This window comes from Adiantum capillus-veneris, chromosome 7, assembly GCF_014529385.1.
Source record: "Adiantum capillus-veneris isolate H3 chromosome 7, ASM1452938v2, whole genome shotgun sequence".
Lineage (NCBI taxonomy): Eukaryota > Viridiplantae > Streptophyta > Polypodiopsida > Polypodiales > Pteridaceae > Adiantum > Adiantum capillus-veneris.
In genome coordinates this window covers 64869475-64889675 of record NC_140937.1, presented here as the reverse complement: position 1 = coordinate 64889675, position 20201 = coordinate 64869475, and positions in this window count along the sequence as shown.

The following is a 20201-nucleotide window of genomic DNA, read 5'->3' as shown; positions in this document are numbered from 1 at the left end:
TTCACGAAGAAGTAGGACGAAGAAAGCTGCGTCAAGCTCAATTGCAGTAAAAACAGCATAGCTTTCTGCTGCGAACTCCGATTGACGCAAACCTAGAACTCAAATCGAAGAGCTCGAGGAGACGAACAAGTTTTGGATGAAAAGTGCCATTGCGCTACGCTCCATCGCGCTTTTCCCGTTTCTCCAAATTTTGAGCAGAACAGCAAGAAAACTTGAGATGAAGTTCAGGGTGTCATCAACAAGAAAACGTAATCAACGATTAGATTGATTAGCAATAAACGTCACACAAAACACTAATCATATTCTTCTTAATACAAAACAACCACAATTAACAAGAATCAATGCTCAAAAATAAAATTTGTAGCAATTTTTGAATCTTACATGCAAATCGCATACACATATTGTTTTGTCACCATGAATTGAATCGGCGCATGATCGTTACTGCTCTGATACCATGTTGAGATGTAGAGAGAAAGAGAGAGAGACCAGACAAGAGACACACCATATACGCTCCCAAAGACTGATTCATATTGAGGACAAGATACAAATATATAGGTGAGACCAAGTTGAGTAGAGTGAGCCATATATAGCTCCAACAAAAAGAAGGGACAATCTACCCATCTCTCTCTCTCTCTCTCTCTCTCTCTCTCTCTCTCCAACTAAAATTTGATTGTCATTTCATGACCAACTTACATTCAAACAAAAAACACCTTGGAATCATTCAATACACTATTAATAAGAGAAAGTTCCTTACACACAATTACGGTCTATTTCAAATAGCAAACCCCAAATCTATGAGTTCCATTGCATCCAAAGTAAATACATATGGGGCTTGATACATCATGGGTGACGTGGAGGAAAGAAGGGTGGTGGGGGGCCATATCCTCTGGGAGGAAACAAAGGTCGTGCCAACGGGGGCAGTGCACCAAATGGTGGGGGAACTACTCCAAATGGCAAAGGGTGTGAACTATATGTGGGGGGGGGGGGGCTGTAGGTAGTGAAAGAGGCAATGGATCGACCCCGGGTGGGGCCTCAGATGTGGAGGCAATGAAGGCACTGGGAGACGGTCCAGTTGCACGCCATGCCAAAAATGGGACTGTGAAAGTGGGATATGGTGCTGCTACTGCCCCGCCGTGACTGCTGAGTGGTGTCGGGAACGGTGGGTCAAGCGGATGAAGCCGCTCGGACACCTACTGCGGTTGCTCAGTTACCTGAGCTTTGACACTCCTATGAAACATCAATGTCGAGCCTAAATCGAAAGGTAGGCGTTGAGCTGGCTCCAAACAAGCACTGAAAACTGCCCAATCCTTCTCACAACTGATGCAATGTCTACGTAGTAGTAAACATTGTGCTGCCAATGTCCCAACTCCTGCAAAACAATCCAACACAGCATCTCCCATGTCTATGAAGGTACCTAGTAGCCATCTACACAAAAAAAGTTACCTTAAGATTTATTATACCTATAATTTTATAGGAACAATAAAACAGCTAACAAAACAGTTCTACCACCTGGCAAACGCTGGACTCCTCTCAACACCTCTACAAAAAGGCCGGCCCATACGATCAAGCGTCCACTATGTGGAATCTGATCCTGGTAGCTTCTCCCACAACATGTCGTCATCTGCAGAGAAGCCACGTACATTTGTTGCAATCTCTCCATCCGCTCGATCGTACCTTGGAAGCCGACACCCACAAGTTTTAGGGGGTGAAAAAATGGCTAGCAACAAAGTACCAACCTGCGGGGAGCAAGTAAAACATTATTTTTTGACCCACGAACATCGAAGTTACTATTCATTATCAAAACAAAGAAACAACATACCCCTCTAAATAGTCATGAACAGTCGTACAACTAGCCTCCAGTAGCCGTAAGTACAATATCCTCAACAGCTGGAAACCAGATCCCTTTGCCTTCGAAGTGACGATGGAAAGATGTTCTGCACAACATGTCACCACAATCATGCTATCCACCAAAAGAAACTCGGATGCCAGAAGGAATGCAGCATCCACAAGGTCACTATCCCATTGGTTCCATATAGGAACCCCACCCGTGCTAGCTGCATGTGGCCTAGTGTGTAAGGGAAAGGCCATGTACACCAAACGTACGCCACCCAATATCAAGCTGGGGTTCATCTGCCCTGTGCCTAATAGAGAGCCCAAGAATCTACGTAGTGACTGCATAGAACAGCATGTAGTTTTTGTTAGCACTATAAGTGTGCACATAGCTATGATTGTAAATAAGCATGGCTTACCTGTCATTGCACAACACATCTGAAATAGCTTTTGCCAACTCTTTGGCACTAGCATGCACTGCAAGGTGGCGTGGCTCTACATGCATATCTGTGTATAGCAACATAAGATCAAATATATCTTTCAAGCAATTCTAAAGAGAACAACACAACATTAAGCATTTTCACGTACCTGGATGGTTATCTCCCACAACTCTGGCCATGTCTGATAAGTCCTCTACAGCCCTACCATGTGATGGTGAACATGGAGGGGACTCCTAGATGCCCCCCACTGGTCTGGGAGTAAAGGATAGTGTCGGTACACTGTGACTCATAGCACCAAGGCTATGAGCACTATCGCTGACTTCTACAGAATACTCCACAACCACATGCTCGCTCTCACTGTCGCTAGAAACTACAACCCTCTTCTTTCTCTTCCCACATTGCTTGTCAGCTTGTTGTGCTTACGAGTCTTTCCTTGAGGTCTGTTTCTTCCTCTCTGGTTTCTTTGATGTGTTTGGAGATAGAGCATCCTCTATCACAACCGCTTTCTTTTGTGTCGCACTATGCTCCGCTATTAATTAAATGGAGAAGAGTTATTGAGCCCATATTCTATTGCTTCATGGCAAAGGTAAAAACTACATTGAGGCATACCTATGTATAGCTCTTCCTCTTCTGGTGGGTACTCCTTGTCCGGGTAGTCCAGCCACCAAGGAAACTTGAGCCACACTCCCTTTGGCCGCAAGTCATCTATCCACTTGTCAGGATATAAGCCTGTCTCCTCTCTCTCCGACCTGCACCATGCATCACTGGGGTGCTCGGGAATGGGAAAGACAAGAGCATCTCTCCACCATCTACAAGACAGACCACAAAGTTTTCATTTGCATAGAACAAGATTAGTGTATCCTACTACAATCTTAATTTGTCAATTAAAGATGTCGAACCTGTACAACAAGCGTCGTGCCGTACAAGCAAAATGGGGTTGCTCTTCGGGTTCATGTGTAGATTTGATCCGAGCACTCCACTTCTTGAAGGCCTTCTCAAAGTGCTTGCGTCTGTATGTCAATAATGTGTGGGCAAGCGTGAAACCATGCCTACCTTCAGCCTTCTCATGTTGGATAACAACATCATGATTCTCGGCCTCCATTTTCTCGGCCATCTCAAGCACTCTCCTGCAACAGCAAATAATAAGTCACAAGTTACATAAAAAACTGCTAGCTATTGCAAATGTTTGATAAATCTAACCTTTCCAACTACCACGAGTACACGTGATATCGAAGCCACTGGATCCAGGCCTTCATTGTCAAACCGATGCCCTTCTCCTTCAAGGATGCATCACCGGCTTGGAGCAAATGAAGCAATTGGCACTTCCTATCAAAGGAAACGCGAGACTTATTTTTTATTGTTACATAATAAAAAATGAAATATATCCAATGATTTAAACGACTATTACTTACTCTGTTGGGCTAATGCGTGCGCGCGCTACCTCTGCCACTCTCCAGGGTGTCATTTTCGTGGTCTTCTCGCCCCAACCAGTAAATGAAATACATTTTTGGAAGAAATCGCTTCCATTTTCTGGATTTGCAATGGTGGCTATCTCTAGCCCTTTGCGCGTAAAGTATTGCTCCGTTTGAGAAAGCGCTAGATTGATGCTTTCCTCGTAAGCGTCAGGTGACAACTCGTAGTCAAAACTCCCTTTTGATGACAGCCCTTCCGTTTTACTACTAAACATATGATCGAACTCTTCCTATGATTTTCAAAAGACTCAATCAAAATACAATTAATAAAATTTTGTAATCAAAACATATTCTCATATACAATTGGTTTGAAGTATACCTTCCAAAGTAGTTGCGCAAAGACAGCCATTAGCAATTTTAGCCAATTAGACTTATTTGGACCTCTAAAATTCAAAGCCCTTTTGGCTGCCAAACGCGCTCTTTTGGGGAATTTTTGCAGAAGTGATGTAGGGTCCGCCAACCCTAGCTTTCTCATCATGAACATATCATGAGCAGTCGTATGAGGCACTGAAACCCTCGTAGCCCTGTTTAACAATAGATTGTAATTTATATAGTTTACAAGTAAGATGCATTTAAATTAGCAAAAAAACAAAGGGCTCACCTTTTAATCATACCCAAAACCAATAGAAACTCTGCTTCCTCATGTGGCTGAAAGTCAACTAGAACGCACTCTGCCTTTAGCGCTTTCTCAATTGGAATTTCATTCTCGTTCATCCACCGCATCCATGCCTCCAAACGGTGATTAGCATCCCAAACCACAAAGTACCTCTCGACCATATGACTAAGCTCCGGGATTTGGTGAAGCTCTTCGTCCAAATCATATTGCATTGGAAGATCCCTCGCAGCGTGACCACGGCGAGTAAATTGTTTGTGATCCTCCCCAGGAATTCGTTCACTAACAATAAATCTTGCCATCATTGGTTGGTAGCTTTTGTTTGCAATAGACATTTGCAAATCGGTCACATGGTCATCATGCGTGCGGATGGCGGGGTTTGAGAGAAGTCGACAAAGAGGCAATCATGGAAGTTTCCCATCGTATGGTACTCTGTGAGAATCCACCCAACCCAAAGAAATGTGTTTGTCCACAACATTTCCAAACACTTCGTCTTTGACATTCTCAATAGCGGTACCTGTTTCCACAAGATGACTGGGTCCGACGCTTGATTGTGATGTCCTAGCCACTCCAGTTACAATGGATACAATACGATCCAAAGAACTGAATGCCTGAGATTGTTGGGTATCCTGTGTGCCTAACGGAGGGACTTCTTGTGAGGTAGTAACATCCACCTCATCAATTGCACCAGTAATTTTTGTTTGGTTTCTTGTTCTCATGGTTGCAAGAAAGAAGAATAATGTATAATAAATAGATATAGGATGATTTATGAGAATTTGTAGGTTGGAAGTTTGAGATGTGAACTTGAGAGAGAGAGAGAGAGAGACAGAGAGATCTGCGTAGCACAAGAGAATAGAGAAGAAGAAAAATGAAGAAGAGAAGGTCACTTTATAAAGCTTTTATTTTTTTAAAATTTTAATTTTAATTAAATTTTTTTTATGATTGTGTGTGTGAGAGAAAGGAATGTGTCTCTGTGTGTGTGTTTTGCCATGTCCACGCGTGTGCTTTTGTGTGTACATGCAACGTGTATGTGTGTATGTGTATGTGCAACGTGTGTGCGTGTGTCCAACGTGTGCGCGTGCACGTGTGTGTGCTTGCGTGCGTGTGTGTGTGCGTGCAGCGTGTGTGTGTGTGCGTGCACATGCGTGTGTACGTGTGTGTGCGCGCACACACACACTGCACACAGGCGCACGTGTGTGTGCGCACACACACACGCTGCACTGAGGCGTGTGTGTGCGCACACACACACGCTTCACTGAGGCGTGTGTGTGCGCGCGCTTAAGTTGGTGTGTGTGTTCACACAGACACACACTTTTTGTGTGTGTGTGTGTGGACACACACACGTGGCTAGCCACGTGGACACGCAACGCAGGTGGCCGCCCAGCGACAGTACACATGGCCACGTTACTGTCTCCGTGCCAGGGCACGTGACCACGTGGCGAGCCACGTGTACCGTCGGTTGGCGACAGTACACGTGGACACGCAACGTCCACCTACGTTGCGTGTCCACGTGGACGTGCGTGGGCGCGCGGGCACCTCTGCCTCTGGCCACGCGTTGGCCATAGGCGGGCACACACTCGGCACACGCTCGGCACACGCTCGGCGTGTGCCCGCCTCTGGCCAACGCGTGGCGAGAGGCACAGGCGCCCAGGCGCCCACGACTAGCGCGTTGACCATGGGCGGGCACACGCTCCACACACTGGGCGTTGGCTATGGGCGGGCACACGCTCCCGTGTGGAGCGTGTGCTCGCCCATGGCCAACGCGCTGGCCATGGGCGAGTCCGCTCCTCCCCCTCCCCCCCTCATCATGCCCCGGCCTCCACTCCTGCGCCCACGCCCCCCCCCCCCCCCCCCCCCCCCCCAAACCCAACCTACGGCCTCTGCCCGCCCCCTCAAGTTTTCCAACCTGTAGATGGATTTCATAAATAAAGCTGCCTAACTTTGTCTAGCATACCTAATTAAAATTGGGCTCAAAATTGGAGACGCCTACTACAGAGAATCATTTTCTCAAATTTCGTAGAGATAAAACAAAGCTTACACTGCGTACTCAATCAAGAGGACATTCACATTGGCAACGGTAAACATGACTTCAACAAACTTTTTTGGGTGGGTTGTAACTCTACTGATTTTGGTGGAATTACGAACCCTTCTCTTCTACGACTGCCTCTCTCTAGGCGAATGCAACAACAAAAGGACCATCTTGCGTTAGTGCCTTGCTTTCGTCCATGCAAAACGCTCCAGCCCGTGATCACACACACAGTCACAAACAAATATTTTGTAATTTTTTTTAAATTTTTTTATTTTTTTAAATATTAATATTTTAATTTAATAAAATAATATTAATTTTAAATTTATAACGGCTACTTATTAGACGTTGTAAAGGATTTGGGGGTGGCCTCTATAACACCTCCATACTCACAAGATATATGAGGAAAAGTAAAGTAGCTCTCACAAGAGGATAGGATCCGATCTCCACTCTCAAACACACTCACCCTTGCATGCAAAAAACCCTGCCTACACTCGACTAGCTTCCCTCTATACTGTCATAGCCCTAGCTATGATCAATTGCATTCAAGGAAGCAAAAAAGGCACTAAATTTTGGTAAAACAAACCAATGAAAACAAAGAAAAATCTCTGAACTTTTGTTCATAAACACCATACCCTCACACCATCTCAGCAGACCTTGCATATGCAAGAAGGGGCTCCATAGTCGCTCCCAACCATGCACACAAACCCATCAAAAACCATGCCAATCATGAGTTATAAAAAAACTCATGATGCTCAGCCAAAAAACTCAGAAAAAACCATGGAAACCATGGGGAAACAACCTCCCATTCACAACAATAAGAAGGGGCTTTCACTGCCAAACCTGAGTAGCAGGCACACACGTACAAGAGAGCTTCGCTTCACGCAGCTTCCATCACCAAAAACAGAGAAGAGGGGTGAAATTGCAGATGTCACCACCCATGTTCATGGCCTTCTTGATGAGAGACACACTCTCCAATCAAGGCTCCAGGCCCTCGCACACACACACGGGCACCTCCACTACACAACCCCCACGCACCAGCGCAGATTGCAGCAAGAGAGGCTTTCTTCTTCACAGCTGAAAAATCCCACTCACTCACGACCCCAAGCTGATAAAAGTTCATTTTTTTCTCATATTATTAAAGCACTAACTCACACTTTGAAGTCTTGACACTTCTATGTACAAAAACAGCAAAACTATGTACCCCGCACAACTGGCACGCATGCATAGAGACAGCTGGCACACACCACCTTTGTACACTTTGTACAAGCATGCTTTATTAACATCCAAGAGGTATAAGAGAACCAAAACATCTCGCAAAGACTTTGGGGTGGTCCGCACCCTTTCGCCAAAACACGTCACATATTACCCCCCCAACAAGCATGGAACACTTTCAAGTGTTTCATGTGCATACTTTCACATCATTGTAAATGTTCTCCTATTTTTCATGCCACAAAAGAACCAAAATATAAGATGAGAGCTAAAAATAACATAGATTCTCTTACCATCCACCTCCATGTTGCATCCAATAAACATATGCATAACATAGTAGGAGCTTCTCCCACCATAGCAAAATCCCATATGCTATTGACACGAGACATTTGTCTTTTCCCTCTATCATACACATAATTTTGCATTGAATCCAAGCCAAAACTTTCATGCTTCAACTCATACAAATCACTGATTTCAAATATATCCATCAAAGCTTCTACATTCTCAACCATAATTTGTCTAGCCAAGACATTCAAAGTGTCCTTGCATGCCAAACCACAAAAGAGCACTTTCTCTTGCCAATCACAATTAAGACCATAAGGCATGCCATCATCCAGCTTGGCAAGCATATCAAAGCCACTAGCACAAAGCATATGACCATCCATATCATCAAGATTTCCAAAGCAAAGACCCTCTTTCATTAGCCTCAAAACTTCCTCTAATATTCTCTGGTGGTTGACATTAGAGCTTCCAACAACAAGTAGCTCACCAAGCAAGCCACTAACAGATATGCCATCATCAAGGACTACATCATCATGCAAAAATTTAGGCTGAAAGTCAACATTCAAAGCATCCAAGTCACTACGTTTAAGCTGGACATGGGACTTCCATAGAACCTTGTGCAACACAACCGTCCACATGATCGGCAACCATATGCATATCATCAAACATGCCACAAGTGGAAACAAAGTCTTGGATATCAGCCACCTCATCCTCACCAATGGGTTCTTTGGTGAAACTAAATGAATCCATATTGACCTCATTAACATCCAAGTGATAATCCAAATCACCAAAAGCATTTACATCATCATTGGCAGCCATAGGCAACTCATCAAGCAACCTAGGAGTAGAGGCATAGTCTTTATCATCAACCACAAGAGTAGCACGAGATTCTTGTAGACCATGAAACTCAACCACATCAGCATCCTCATACTCAAGAGGAGAGTCTATACAACCCTCATCACATACATCATCCATTATAGATGCTCCCACAACTTCGCAAACCAAAGCATTTTCATCAAATAAGCCATATGTAGACACATAATCTCCATCCACATCAACATCACTCTTAACCATGGGATTCAAACCATTTTTCAAAGCAAAAAAATCAGCATCCCTAACATCAAGAGAAGAATCCATAGAATTGTTTATGTCTACATCATAAGCATTCACCACATGTATGTCATTTTCTTCCACGTGATCACATGCTGCTACACTTGCATGCTTTATTTCCTCCTCATCAATAGAAAGTGGCTTCTCAAGTTCATGACCATTTTCAACAACCTTATACAGTAAATCAACCAAGTACATATCCTCTATCTTCGGTGGCGCATCCAAACCTACCATAAGCTTTATCTTTCTCTCTTTGTTGTAGGCAACCTGTAGTGCTTCTTTCATGCTTTTTGGATTCTTCAATTCCACATGTGAACGCAAGGTAGGTTTCAATTTTCTTATCAACATTTTCAACCTCTCAAATTGCATGTGTGTACCATGTAACTCTTTCACTGACATCACATTAGCATACATCACACACTTTTCCCATAGCATCCATACATCATTGAACCTCTTCCAAAAGCAGGAAACAAACTCATCTTCACGCATAGCTAAGCTCTTCACCCTTGACCAAGCTTCATTTGGAGTTGGCATCACTACATATCTTTGAAGAAATAATGCTTCCAAGAGTGACCAACAACTCTTATTTGCATCATTAAGGCTCTTATACCAGACATAAGCATCACCCTCAAGCAAGAGAGGAAACATACGCAACCATTCTACTTCACAATCATTCCCTGTCAGTAAACATTGCAATTGTACATGTCTCAAGAACCTTCTCGGGTCCTTATCATCTTCACCTATAAAACTTGGAGAACTCATGAAAACAACTTACAAATAGAAGGTTGAGATTGACTCCAAGGAAAGTCTCAACCGGAGAGCCAAAATAGATCCTCAGAAAGGGGGCACCAAAACATGTGAAGGATTTGGGGGTGGCCTCTATAACACCTCCATACTCACAAGATATATGAGGAAAAGTAAAGTAGCTCTCATAGGAGGATAGGATCCGATCTCCACTCTCGAACACACTCACCGTTGCATGCAAAAAACCCCGCCTACACTCGACTAGCTTCCCTCTATACTGTCATAGCCCTAGCTATGATCAATTGCATTCAAGGAAGAAAAAAAGGCACTAAATTTTGGGAAAACAAACCAATGAAAACAAAGAAAAATCTCTGAACTTTTGTTCATAAACACCATACCCTCACACCATCTCAGCAGACCTTGCATATGCAAGAAGGGGCTCCATAGTCGCTCCCAACCATGCACACAAACCCATCAAAAACCATGCCAATCATGAGTTATAAAAAAACTCATGATGCTCAGCTAAAAAACTCAGAAAAAACCATGGAAACCATGGGGAAACAACCTCCCATTCACAACAATAAGAAGGGGCTTTCACTGCCAAACCTGAGTAGCAGGCACACGCATACAAGAGAGCTTCGCTTCACGTAGATTCCATCACCAAAAAGAGAGAAGAGGGGTGAAATTGCAGAGGTCACCACCCATGTTCATGGCCTTCTTGATGAGAGACACACTCTCCAATCAAGGCTCCAGGACCTCGCACACACACACGGGCACCTCCACTACACAACCCCCACGCATCATCGCAGACTGCAGCAAGAGAGGCTTTCTTCTGTTGGGGTATAAAGCCCAATGTGGTCGCCCAGGTAAGTGGGCGGGCCGCCAGGTATGTACACATATTCTTTGTAAAAACTTAATAAGAACTCACTATGCTCTACGCATTACAGTAGAGCGAGTTCACCATATCGTCGTGCTCTTCTTCTGGCACCCTCTCTCGCGTCGCACTTTCGCTCGTACTCCTTCAACTGGTATCAGAGCTCAGATCGAGGCTCGGGGCAGCACTGCAGGAGGCTAGAGTCACCAGCTCAGATTGGAGTGAAATTCGACAGGCAAAGACACGGCCCCAAATCTCGTGTGCTCAGAATTTCATTCTGAGGTCATCTTGGTCACCTCCCTCCTAAGATCACCTCCCTCCTAAGAGTGATCTTAGGAGGGAGGGGGGATGGGGGGGAAATTCTACCATAGTGATTCTTGGGCTCTGAGGTGGAGGCTGTACTTAGAGTCAGAGTTAACCTTAGAAGGGCCCTATATCTATTCCAAGCTTTCCAAAGCGATTTAAGAAGATCCGACCCAATTGCTGATGATTCGAAAGAACCAAAGAAAATGGTGATCCATGGGACATTGGTTACCCCTTGCACTCCTTTTAGCTGGAACTTATCCTGGTTGCAAAATAGAAGGGAGAACCATTCTTCCTCAGGTTGGTCCAAGGCTCTGAGGATGAGCTTAACTGCCAGCTTGTTAGCCGAATTCCGACTATCTTACCCCTTCACTAATAAGCACCAAGGCCTTACGCGGCATTGGGCAAGCCTCACGCCAACAAAAAAAAGCTGCAACTGCATCGCATGCAGTAAAAACAGAAGACTCAGCCACAACCACACAGGAAAAAAGAAAAATAACAAGAGAGGAAAAGAAGAAGAAGAAGTGAATTTTAATGTGGTAGGAAACCCTCGTCACTATCTTACACGGGGTCAATGAGGGGGGATCTAAGGCCTATATTTGGGGGTGTGAAAGAGCTTTGATCTTAGCCGTCCAATCTTTGGTGAACTCGGGGGTGAACTAAGGGTGAACTCAGGGTAAACTAAGGGTGAACTTAGGGCAAAAATGGTGCCCCGAGTTCACCCCTAGTTCACTCGCCTCGTGGGGTGTGGATCAAGGGGTGTGGATCAAACCCAAGACCTCTCAGTTACCACATGAATGACCTACCACCCTCGTCACTATATGGCACGGCTTTGGCCAAGGTGAATCTAGGGGCCAAATTTGGGGACGCGAGGCGGCTTTAATCTCGATCGTCGGATCACGTAGTGAACTGGGGGTGAACTAGGGGTGAACTCGGGGCAAAAATGGCACCTCGAGTTCACTCCTAGTTCACCCCCCTAGTTCACCCCTATTTCTCCCGCCTCGCAGGGTGTGGATCACAACAATGACCTACCAGCACACTGTTGGGGTTTAAAGCCCAATGTGGTCGCCCAGGTAAGTGGGCAGGCCGCCAGGTATGTACACATGTTCTTTTGTAAAAACCGAATAAGAACTCACTATGCTCTACACATTACAGTAGAGCGAGTTCACCATATCGTCGTGCTCTTCTTCTCGCACTCTCTCCCGCGTCGCACTTCCGCTCGTACTCCTTCAACTGGTATCAGAGCTCAGATCGAGGCTCGGGGCAACACTGCAGGAGGCTAGAGTCACCAACTCTGATTGGAGTGAAATTTGAGAGGCGAAGACACGGCCTCAAATCTCGTGGGACAGACCGAAGGACTCGGTGTCGTCAGAATTTCATTCTGAGGTCATCTCGGCCACCGTTCAGCTTCGACAAAGGTCTGCGCAGGCCATTTTCGACTACGTGGTCTCAGCAGGTGCAGATCCGACTCTGCAAATTTGGGGTTTTCGGCCTACGACTGCAGGTGCTAAGGATATCGACACTCCCAGAGTGTTGATTTGTGGTTGTCTACACATGGAAGGACGGCTCACAATTCTTGGAGGCGTGTCACATACGACAAGGGAACATCTACACACAGACTGTAGGCGACATCCACTAGCTCATCAGGTAGCTTGTGTTTGCTGCTTGATATTCCAGATTTCATCCTGACATTGTAGGTACTTCCACATGGGATGTATTGTCAGAGATGATGTATGTCTGTTGAGGGTTTGCTGGCTGTGAGTCACGCAGCCAGCAACCGCCGCAGCGGTTACAGCATACAGTGGGAAATTTGTGGATTTATGACTTTGTGGGAAGTCTATGTACTGTCAGATTTACTGCATCCTTTGTTGAGGGTCGAGTGAGGTTTTATTGAGCTGGGGGATTCTCGAATGTTGAGATCCTTTCGGTGATACAGGTCTTGGAGCGATCCCTCAAGCACCCTTAGATAGGCAGCTAGGATGTATTGACTGTGAGTTAGACAGTTGGGATTGCATCTTTGCTTTACTGCCGTTGAGGCATTGTCGCAGTCTATGCTTACAGGACAGTCAGAGACAGTACAGGTGCAGGACAGGTTTACCCGCAACTTACAGTGTCAGAGAGACAGTGTTTTTTTTTTTGAGCTGTTTTTGGTCTGTTTTTTGAGTACACTAGAGCCATTTTACAAAGGAGACTCTGCCGAAATTTATGCAGAATCTGAAGCTTTCTTGGTTCATTTGACAGGTTGATATTGGTTCAGAGGTCAGTTTACAGGGGAAACTCAACCGAATTTTTCCCAGGAAAGTAAAATACTGTGAAGCGTAGCTATGGCTGGATCACAGGGCACTGCTCTTTACAATATCAAGAAGCTGGATGGAACCAATTTCCCATTGTGGAAGAAGAAGATTTGGCACGTGTTGGTACAAAAGAAGCAGATAAAACCTATAAAGCTCAAGGGGATAAAACCAGAAGATATGGACGAAGATGAATGGAGGGAAATGGATGAATTGGCACTTTCTACCATTATGCTGACTTTGGTAGAAAGCGTTTACTTCAATGTAGCAGACGAGATGTCGGCTTATCAAGCATGGTTAAAGCTGAGTGATCTTTATGAGAAGCAGAGTGCAGCTTCACAGGTATATTGGCTTAAGAAGCTTGTTGACTTGAAGATGAAAGAAGGGACACCTATGTCCAATCATCTGAATGAATTCAACACAATCTATAGTCAGTTGTCAACTCAAGGTGTCAAGTTTGATGAACCTGTTAGAGCTATGTTCCTGTTGATCACATTGCCGGAAAGTTGGGACACTTTTCGCACAGCTTTGAGTAATTATGCACCTCCAGATTGTTTGAACATAGCAGGTGTAGAAGGAAGTCTGCTTACTGAAGAAACCAATAGAAAGACAATGGACAAAGGCAAAGGAACAGCCTTAGTTGTCAGAGGAAGGACCAAAGAAAATTACAAAGGTGGAAAGAGGAATCAGTCTCGTAGCAAGTCCCGCAGTGCTAAAGGCAAGAATGACATAGAATGCTACCATTGTGGCAAGAAGGGTCACATGAAAAGAGACTGCAGAGAATGGAAAGCAGAAAAAGGCAAAGAGAAAGCTGAAGACCATGGTGAGAAGAACAAGTTCTCAGTGAAGATTCAAGAAATAAATGTGACAAACACTATTGCAGAGGATGACAGTCTAGTGTCAGGAGACATCTACTTCTTGAAGAATACAATGGACTCAACTCTTCTTACAGCATCTGATGGAAATGCACTAAGTGACTGGATTATAGACTCAGGGGCATCACTTCATGTGTCTCCAAACAAGGAGTGGTTTACCTCTTATGTGACCACTAAAGATCATGTTCGGCTAGGCAATGGGCAGACATGTGAGATCTTAGGTGTTGGAGATGTTCAATTGAAGTTTCAGAATGGCTCTTCTTTCACGCTGAAGAATGTGAGACATGTTTCCGCAATTACAAAGAGCTTGATCAGCACAGGTTTACTTGATGATGCTGGCTATGTCACCACTTTTGGACAGAACATGTGGAAGATATCCAAGGGTTCTATGATAGTAGCACATGGAGTAAAGTCTGGAGGACTTTACATGATTTATGTATCAAATGTCTCTAAAAATGTAATCAATGTAACCGAGCAGCCGAACGTTTCTTTGTGGCATAGCCGGTTAGGACATATGTCCAAGAAGGGAATGGAAATCTTGTCTCGTTCTGGTTATTTGCCTGGCTTTTCATTTAATGATTTTGAATTTTGTGAACATTGTCTGTATGGTAAGCAAACACAACAGCCACATAAGCATAGAAGCAGTAGAAGAGATACACAGTTGGCACTTGTTCATAGTGATTTGTGTGGACCTATGCCTAACCTATCTCTAGGGTGAGCTTCTTACTTTATGACATTTATAGATGATTACTCGAGAAAAGTATGGGTTTACTTTCTCAAGCACAAGGATGAAGCGTTTAGTGTTTTCAAAACGTTTGTGACACTTGTGGAGAATCAGAGTGGCAAGAAGCTTAAATGCTTACACACTCACAATGGTGGAGAGTATGTTTCAAAGGCCTTTCAGGACTTTTGTGAGTCAAAAGGTATAAAACGTGAACTTACTGCTCCTTACAATCCTCCTCAAAATGGTGTTGCTGAGAGGATGAATAGGACCATACAAGAGAAGGTCAGAAGTATGTTGTCTAATGCACAGCTGCCAAATGGGTTTTGGGCTGAAGCTGTATCAACAGCTGTTCATCTTGTAAATAGATCTCCTAGCAAGGTTTTGCAGAAGGATTCAGTGCCAGAGATGGTATGGTCAGGCATAATGCCCTCATACAAGCATCTCAGAGTCTTTGGCTCTGAGGCATATACTCACGTTCCAAAGGAATTTAGGAACAAACTTGAGCCAAAGAGTAGAAAGTGCATCTTTCTAGGCTATGGTAATTCTAGTGAGATGGGGTACAGACTTTGGGATCCCGAATCTAGAAAGGTTGTCCGTAGCAATGATGTTCACTTTAATGAATCCAAATATCATTCTAAACCAGAGAGGGTTGAGGAGATTAGAAGAGTTGTCTTCCAAGAAGATGGACCTGCACGTGCAAGACAAAATGTCAGGGCTCAAGAGGAGCAAGGACAGGATAGATTGGAACCACAGGTTGTGGTTGAGCCTGAGCCACCTATTGTGCATAGATCTGGACGTGTCACGCGACCTCCTGATAGGTTTGTTCCATCTATGAACTATGTCATGTTGACTGATTGCAATGAGCCTTCATGTTACAAGGAAGCAGTGCAAATGAAGGACTCCGGGAATTGGCAATTGGCCATGCAGTCAGAGATGACAGCTCTGCATAAAAACCAGACATGGAATCTAGTTAAATTACCACGGGGCAAAAAGGCTCTACCTTGTAAATGGGTTTACAGGTATAAGACCACCGCTCATGATAGTCAGCCAAAGTACAAAGCAAGGCTTGTTGCCGAGGGCTTTAAGCAAGAACAAGGCATTGACTTTGATGAAGTCTTCTCTCCGGTGGTCAAGATGACTACATTGAGATGCTTTCTTGCATTGGTTGCCATATTAGATTTGGTGTTGCACCAAATGGATGTCAAGACAACGTTCTTGCATGGTGATTTAGATGTGGAAATTTACATGCAGCAGCCAGAAGGGTTTGTTGAGAAAGGCAAGGAAGATTGGGTATGCCAGTTGTTAAAGAGTCTTTATGGCTTAAAACAATCACCGAGGGCATGGTACCATAAATGCCACAAGTTTATGCTTTCTCAAGGCTACAAACATAGTGAGTTCGATCACTGTCTATATACAAAGAAGGCTAAGGATGGTAGTTGGTTGATCCTTATTTTGTATGTGGATGACATGTTGATTGCTGGCAAGCACTTGGAAGAAATTTCAGCTTTGAAGTCAAAGATGGCAAAATCGTTTGACATGAAAGACATGGGTGAGGCAAGTCATATACTTGGTATGCGCATTGAGAGAGACAGATCAAGGAAGTTGATTTGGTTATCTCAAACAGAGTATATTGACAAGGTTTTGCAACGTTTCAATATGGAGAAGGGAAAGGCATTGAGTGTTCCATTGCCACCATATGTGAAACTTAGCAAACAAGATTGTCTTGTGTCTGAGGAAGAACAGGCTGAAATGGATAAGATTCCATATGCGTCTGCAGTGGGTAGTTTGATGTATGCAATGATTTCTACTCGCCCAGACATTGCATTTGCAGTGGGAGTAGTAAGTCGATACATGTCAAACCCAGGCAAGAAACATTGGGAGGCAGTGAAAGGAATATTGAGATACCTGAAAGCTACAAAGAGTATGCATATATGCTATGGGAGTCAGGAGCTAAGTGTAAAGGGTTTTACAGACTCAGATTATGCAGGTGACTTAGACAACCTAAGGTCTACGTCAGGGTATGTCTTTACATTGGCTGGTGGAGCAGTATCATGGCGTTCTAGATTACAAGATTGTGTTACTCAATCTACTACAGAGGCTGAATATGTTGCAGCATCAGAGGCATGCAAAGAATCAATTTGGCTTAATCGACTAGTAACAGATTTGGGAATCAAAGAAGAGATGCCTGTGTTATATTGTGATAGTCAAAGTGCTATACAATTGGCTCGCAATCCAGTTTATCACTCAAAGACAAAGCATGTGGATGTGAAGTATCATTTCATCAGGGAAATGCTCGAGGATAAGCAACTTCAGCTTGTCAAAGTTCACACCACAGAAAATCCTGCTGATCTACTTACAAAAGGACTTCCCTCAGAGAGCTTTGCGCATTTTCGCAAGCAGATAGGTGTAGGGTAGTACATCACTTCTCTACATCTCTTGTATATTAGCTTGTATAGTAGCTTCTCTCACACTTAAAGTACCACATTGGACTTTAAGTGGGAGGTTGTTGGGGTATAAAGCCCAATGTGGTCGCCGAGGTAAGTGGGTGGGCCGCCAGGTATGTACACATATTCTTTGTAAAAACCTAATAAGAACTCACTATGCTCTAATCATTACAGTAGAGCGAGTTCACCATATCGTCGTGCTCTTCTTCTCGCACTCTCTCTCGCGTTGCACTTCCGCTCGTACTCCTTCATCTTCTTCACAGCTGAAAAATCCCACTCACTCACGACCCCAAGCTGATAAAAGTTCATTTTTTTCTCATATTTTTAAAGCACTAACTCACACTTTGAAGTCTCGACACTTCTATGTACAAAAACAGCAAAACTATGTACCCCGCACAACTGGCACGCATGCATAGAGACAGCTGGCACACACCACCTTTGTACACTTTGTACAAGCATGATTTATTATCATCCAAGAGGTATAAGAGAACCAAAAAACATCTCGCAAAGACTTTTGGGTGGTCCGCACCATTTCGCCAAAACATGTCACAACGTGAGTATATAATCAATTTGTTTTAGCTTATACAATGTGATCTTGTGCTTAATTATTTGCTTAGCATATTATTATGGCTTGCTCTTTATATTTCTTGGGTAAAGAGTTTTCTTATCCTTTTTACAATGGTAAATTCATAATATCTGAATCATTTCTTTTAGAATTAATTTCTCCAATGCAATTTACAACTTTAGATGCTGTTATCGAAGTAGGTGATATTGAAATGAATTTTCCTCTTGAGAGGACTCTCAACAATTTGGGTGAATTCATCTATGTATCGGATGAGCAGCTTTCACGTAAATACAAAGTCAACGTATCTCATCAAACACAGTATGCCGGCTCACCTAGCATGATTCCTATTTCCATTGTGGATAGTCCGTCAAAGATGCAATTCGGTCCGAAGGAGTTAATAGATCTATGTACCCCCCCTCGAGTTTTTCCCTTAAACAGCTTCAAAAGGAGTACAAGATAAAAGCTCTTACAGGCCGAGAAGAAGGGCACATTGAGAAAGCTGTTAATGCAAATCAAAGTAGTGGAACAAGTTACAGAGATTCCAAGGTCTTACAATGGCGATCTCGTTCTAGAATTTCCACCTACCATGGGAAAGTTGCACCATATGGATGCGATGGAGCATAAGTATGTTCCTCATTTGTGGTCGAAGCCTACTACATCCAATATTGTATTTGCAGGTGTAGTGCGTCTTAGTCATTGCATAGGATCTCTCAAGTGCATGAATGAACAATGTGTCCGCTTGGTTAATTACCATATTTCCAATAGAAGTCATTTCAACGGGTACATACAAAAAGCAACTGGACCTGGGGAATATTGTAAGATTGGAGATAAAAGCCTTACATGCCATTTTTGTAAGGCAATTGCTTTTTGTATTGCAACATGTGATTGTGTAGTATACTATGTCATGCCATCCGATGAGACTGCCACTAGAGTCATGATTCATCGTGGCACACATCGACACGATGTGCGCACCGGCACATCCAAAACACTAACGGACAACACCAAGCTGATGGTGTAAAGGATTTTGACTGTTGACCCACACGCAGGAGCCAGGAAGGTTCAATGTGTTTGGCAAAAGAAATTATAAGTACAACACTTCTTTGCAACAACACCAACGAAGGTATTTTAGGCGAGCAACAGCTATTTGCAATCGCTGAGGAGTTGGGCCCATTGGTGCAAGATAACTGGTATGAGCATTTCGTAGATTCTTATTTCGATGTAGAACTCTATGCTAAATTATTTTTTAATCTAAACACTTTTAACATTGGCAGGTTTCGGAGGTCAATATCTATTTTATGTAGAGGGGTTGACAAAGAATCTTTTGGCATTGATGCACTCCTAAAACTGAAGCGAGACTGCACATATGAGTTTTTTCATGGAAGCCGGTTTCCTGGTCAAGGTATGGAGGGGGAGTAATGTTATGTCTTCAAAATGTCCACAATTGGTCCGGCATCCGGTGTGGACCTAGTCAACCGAATGAGACAAGACCGGGATGGTGATCTTCGACGTGCGTGGATCCAATTTGATCACACTAGAAGTGTTAACAATTGGGTGACTATGGCCTGTCATGTCTATGATCCAAGGTACATGGCCTATCTTAAGAGCTTTGTGGCTTTCCATTTACTCTCTCTAAAACAATTTGTTTGTAGCATGCAGGACCTTTTGACTATTGCAACTTGTGAAATGAAACAGTAAGACATGGAAACGCAATGTTTGTTTTGGGAGTGCCTTAATGATGTAATGATATCATGTGGGTGTGACAAAGCAAATTTCTTTGGCTACATGGCTGATGAAGCTCAAGCAAATTGGAATGCAGTTCGAATTGTTTTCAATGGTGGTGACAAGACCAATACAATGAGCGGCCGAGAGCGTTCTTGTCTTTTCCATTGGAAGCAAAGCTTGAATAAACACACAATGAAGTATGTGGTGCAAGCTTCTCAACACACACACAAAGAAATGTGTGAGAAGTGGAGGCAAGCACCAACAAAAGAGGCTGCAGCAGCAGAGGCTCGTCTGATACGCCAATGGTGGCGTAACGGTCATTGCATAGACCGTAACATTCCATACATGGATTTATGGCTTAGTTGGTGGGAAATTAGTATTGCACATTGGGGTGGCATTATGACATGCGTAGAAAGTAGCTCTGATGGACCAAACACTCCACGCACTAACCTTGCGGAGAGCAAGCATGGCAACTGGCTAGCAGGGGAGGGTTTCCGTAAACGCATATCATTATATGATGCATGTACAACCGACCTTGCAAATTCCATCTTACAGAGCACAAAGGCCATTTCATACAGCCATCGAAAACACATTGGGAAGGGTCCATCAATACAAAAGCTTACGGAACGCCATGAAAAACGTCCTAGCCAAGTGATTAGAGCAGTGAATGCGGC